Source organism: Zingiber officinale, chromosome 2A (genome assembly GCF_018446385.1).
Source record: "Zingiber officinale cultivar Zhangliang chromosome 2A, Zo_v1.1, whole genome shotgun sequence".
Classification (NCBI taxonomy): Eukaryota; Viridiplantae; Streptophyta; class Magnoliopsida; order Zingiberales; family Zingiberaceae; genus Zingiber; species Zingiber officinale.
The window spans coordinates 113,881,655-113,887,335 of NC_055988.1; positions in this window are offsets into that span (position 1 = coordinate 113,881,655).

Consider the following 5,681-nt stretch of genomic DNA (forward strand, 5'->3'; position numbering starts at 1 on the left):
TACTTACAGGGAGACCCAAAGCATGTCAGGATGACCAAATGCTCGTAGGGAGGTCTGGACCATGAGAATAAGTATGGTCTTCGTTTAAGGGGAGGATTGTTGGGGTTTCAATCAAAGTCCCATATTGGAAAGATTTGGTAAAAATCATGAGGTTAAAAGGATGCATGATATCTCCATTGGTATGAGACATTTTAGGTAAAGCATAAGAGTAAAGTCATGAGGGTGTAGGTCTAAAGTAGACAATATTATCTCATTATAGAGATATATGAAAATTCTTTGAGTATAATAAAAAGAACGTCTAAGGTTGATTCAAAGGATTAACCACCTCATTGGGCCAAGGGTGACCGGAGTTGGGTGCGGGAAAGAACTAGCGATTATCCCAATAGGCCGGTAATAGGTGGCATGGCCGGTGACCGTGTCTATGGTTACGCGGTTGAGGCGGCGTGAGTGACCTGCGGTGAAGAAAGCGGCAAAGAAAAAAAACACACATGCTGCATGAATATGACGAAGCATAGTGATTTGAGAAAAAAGTTTATTTTTTATAAATCAAATAAATAAATAATGTTTTTGTTTTTGGATAAGTGGTTTGATTTTAGAAAATCAAACTAAAAAAACCGTGAGCGTGAAAAAAAAACGAAACAGTTAGTTTAAATCTTACTTCTCTAGTACCGGTTTCATATCAAACTAAATTGTTTTGAACCGATTTACTTTACATCATATTTGGTTTAAATTATTAGTTGATTTAATTAAATTAGATTAGTATAATCAAATTTAAATATGATTTAAATTATTAGTTAATTTAATCAAATTATTTTAGTTAAATTAAATCCTGGTCTTATTCAAATTATTAGTGGGTTTAAACTAACTAATTTTGATCTAAATTAGAATCAATTTGGATTAATTTAAATAACGGGATCTCTCCAAATATGATTAAATGATTAGATTTATTTTATTGGGTCAAATTTGATCAAATGGATTAGATTTATTCTAATGGGTCAGAATTAAACTAATGAGAATTGGTTTGATCGAACGGACTTGAGTTTGATCAATAAGACTCATATTGTCTTAAATGGGCTTAAATTAAACAATAACAAAATATATGTATAGAAAATCTCTGTCCAATTAGATTAGTTCTAACGATGACAAAGGACCAAGCTCAGAGTTCGATTTCCCAATTGACCTGTCCAATGGGTCAGTCGATTTAGACTCCTAAAAATCGAGAAAATTTATTTTTCTTAATTAATAGTATTGGTTCTATAACTATATAAATTGAATTAAGATAGTTTTGTACTGATTAGTTGGTTGTGTATTGACTTATTTAATTTAAATTTACAGATGGCCAGATGGCACGAACAAGCTATGAGAGCAGATTCAGGAGATAGAGTATAACTCTATTTATAGAGTTGACGGACACATTAGACAGCTCGATAGATTATTTGGAAACTCGAGCAGGAAGAGTTTCCAGTCATGAACAATTACAGGATCTAGGCTTTGATGCGTTCATTACCAGTGTATCCCAAGGTGGTAGCATATTATGTATGGGAACGCCATGAAAGAGGAGTCACATATTCAGAGCTATGTGAGAAACTACTTTATCATATGGATGAAGAGAATCTTAAAAAGTTTGAAGAGGATCCTGATGAGTTTGATAAAGATCCAAAAGAGGATCTGATTGTGGATCTAATGGAGAATCTTGAAATTGTCTTACCTGAGATTGCCTCAAATGAGTCTAGGTTAAAAGAAATTATGTTAGATCACTGTACTAGTGTTTGTCCTAGTGAAAGTGGTGTTAGCCTATCTAGTCTATTAGAGTTCTTTTATTGTAATTGTCATTATGTATGAACAGTATTAGTCTATTCCGTTCATATCAATTTGTTATATGTTAACAATATTAGCATGTTTATGTTAATGATATGTTCATTTATATGTTTGTTTATGCTAATTACTTCACTTATGATAATATGGTCAATAAAATATACTCTTTCATTAGTTTATTATGAATATAATAATTGATGATTAGTTCATTAGTTAGAATGTGTATAATAGTATTGATCAATGTTGATTTAATTGGTCATATAAATAATAAGTGAAAATATAATTATCACTTGATTTTGTAAACTAACTCAAATTGATATTAAGTCAATCATAAATTGCATGCATATGAATTACACTAAATACTAAATAATGTGTTTATTTATGTTAGATCATGATAACTAAAATTATCATAGTTGAACTCAATAAAGGAGAGAAACTTAACGGTGATAACTATCAAATTTGACACCTCATGATACAGTATATACTTAAGGAACAAGAAGATCTGGAAACTGTAAATTAAGTTTTGGTAGAACTTGTAGATGATCCCACTACAAAGAACAGACGAGATCTTGATGTCTATAAGGCATGGAAGAAAAAGGAATCTACTACAAAGGGCATATTGATTAGTTCAATGGTAGATGACCTAGCTTTTAAGTATGAGTCATATCTTTCGTCTCATGCAGTCTGGGTAGCCCTTAAGAAAAAATACAGTGGAATAAGTCTGAGCAAGCTTCTATAGCTGACGATCAAATTTGACAGCTACAAGAAGTGTCTGAATGTTTCAATGGTTCAACATCTTAAGGAGATGTTGAACGTGATTCGAGAGCCTAAAACTGCTGGTCATGAGTTGACTAATGAACAACAGTTTCAAGTAGTTATTTGTTCCCTTTTAGATTCTTAGGAGACCATGAAGCAGACTCTTACTCATAGTGAGAGTATCAATACTTTCACTAATGTCTCACGCCATATAGAATTAGAGGTGAAGTTGAATCCACAAGGATTTCTCGACTAGCCTTTGTGGCTACAAGTTCTGTTGGATCATCTAGATCTATGAAAAAAGAAATAGTTCAAGAAAGGGAAGGAAGATAAGAAAGAAGCTGCTACTGTGGAACAAGACCCAATCAAGAAGCAAAGAAAAGAAGATTGGAGTAAAATCTAAAAGTAAATTGACTTGCTTTAACTGCAGCAAGAAGGGTTACTTTGCTCGGGAGTACACTAAGCCGATAAAGGTAAATCCAATTGTGCATTTTTTCCTGAGCATTTTGTTATTGTTCAATGTTGTTAGCTGATTCTTATTCTTTGTGAATTATAGATTCGGGAGTAATAAACCATGTAACTATGGAGCGAATTACATTTGTTGAGTATCGTCGGGTACCAGCTGACAATTAGTGGATCTATGTGGGAACCAATGCAAGAGTTGAAGTCAAAGGAATTGACACTTGCAAACTCAATCTCCTTGGTGGTAGTATTGTGTTTCTACATGATGTCCTGTATGCCCCTAAAATTCAACGGGATCTTATTTTTGTTACATATCTTCTTGATTTAAGGTACTGTATTAATTTTTACAGCCGAGGTATTGAACTTAAGATTGACTCAGTGTCAATCAAATATGATTTTTAACAAATGATTTTATGGTTCTTGATGTAGAATCAGATATGATTTTTGAAGGATCAAAAATGCGATAGAAGGGGGGGGGGGGTAAGGGGGTTGAATATCGTTCATTTAAAAACTTTTCTTTTAATTGTAAAAGAAAATAAGAATAAGCAGCGGAAAAAGAAAAAAGCAATATAATTATTTAGTTCGGAGCCTATGACAATTTTTATTCCAAAATTCGTAATTCTTAATCGCACTATTGGTCAATTTAAAAATAAATTGAAGATTTCAATAGTACCAACTCAATTTACTATTGTTGTTTGAAACCAAATCAACCAATCAAGCAATATTAAATCGTGTCAATAGTCGACTAACGGTATTTGAACAATATACTACTCATTTAGAAAAATTGATTGATGAAAGAGAGAAGAAAACTGATAGTTTGACTATAAACAAAGAGGATTAAAACAACTCAAAAAGATACATAAAAATGATTTATTAGTGAATCTCTATGTTCCTAAGTACTGAAAGCTTCCCATCTTTTCCCCCTTTGTAATTGTAAGGTATTCTGATGCTTCATTTTATAAAGGAGCTTGTTTAAGAAAGTTTTTTCGCCGTCAATTTTTAAAAAAAGGGAAAAAAGATTTTATATTTTAATACATTAACTTGGTATTAAGGAATTCAATTTGGTATTCACTCCGTTTTGTCCTCACCACTGGACAAAAAAAAGACGATAATGCTCGCCCCCAGCACCCCGTGGCGTTTTGTCCTCACCACGATCCATAACTTAGTGGTCATGACTCACAAGTAATTTTAGTAAAGTAAATACTATATTAAATTTATTTAATATATAGTAGTGACTCCTAACTAATTAATCTGTTTGAAAAATTAAATATTTAAATTAACTAAATAATAATAATTTATAAGAATATGTAAAAGTGTAAATGAACCAAGTCATTCGTGAGCTATTCAAAACTGATCAATTCAATAAAAACTCATTTAATAAGACTTGTTAAGATAAACAAATCAAACTCAAACTTCACAATACTCGACTCGTTAGCTCGTGAACACGTTAGTTAGTAAATTTATGAATCAATTTTTAAATAAAAAATAATAGTTTTGATATTGAATTTATAGATTTTACACTCTACTTATGAATAATATAGATAAATATATTAAATTTATTTATTAAAATAAAATTATAAATTTTAATAAGAATATTATAATTTTCTCTAAATATATAATTTAATTTTTAATAAATATTTAAATTTATAATTTATATTTATCAAGCTCGTTTAGACTTGATAAAAGTTTGAATAAACTTGTAAATCATAAATATATTTATTAAATAAAACTCGAATTCGACTCAATTATAAATGAGCTAAATTCAAACATTTAAAAGTTTAACTTGACTGGACTCGATTTCACCCTTAAAAACATGAGACCAGCTGACTGATTTCTTATTTCTGCTTAGGTGTTTTAATTAATCAGCTATCATCTGAATGGGTGTCCGTAGGAAAATAATAATTTGGTAGTTTGACTTGCACGGCTTTGACAGAGGTTGTACGTAAATGTGTGCTTGGGACAATCTGGTTGTTCTTCAACCTGGCAACACAAATTTGTTGCTTGTAAGGAACTATATAGAAACGGTTCAAAATTTTTATCTGAGGAACATTTCAAATTGTCCTTTCTATGAAGTGTCACAATTTCCTTAAAATTCCTCATCATTTTCATGCTAAGACATAATAATTAAGTAATCATTCTTTGTTCATTGAGGTGAAGTAGCTCTCGGGTTTGACAGATTAATCGTGTATTTATAATTTGATTCTCAGATTGCAGGGCATTTTCATCCATGGATTGAGAAATCTAGGATATTAGTTGTTGGGTGAGACGTCGCACGTGCTTTTAAATTTATTTTGTTGGTCAGTAAATTTTTTTTTTCCAATGATCGAACATGAAAACCCTGATCATTTTTATTTCATTTGAGGCTTTTCACACATTTCGACAACTTTAGCGTCGGTGTAGGCAGTAGCACCGTACAATCGAAAATATATTTTAATGTATAATAATAGTTTAAAGTTATATATTGAAAGATCTAATTTTGAAGTGTGCAGATGTAAATCACTAAAAGAAATTCTGGCTAATAGATCAGAAGAATCATATATTATATAAGAAAATTCTTAATGGATTAAGAATATCATAAACTAGCTTGGTAAAATCTCGCTATGTTAAGAGGATTAGATATAAACACAAAAAAATCTAAATGGTTAATA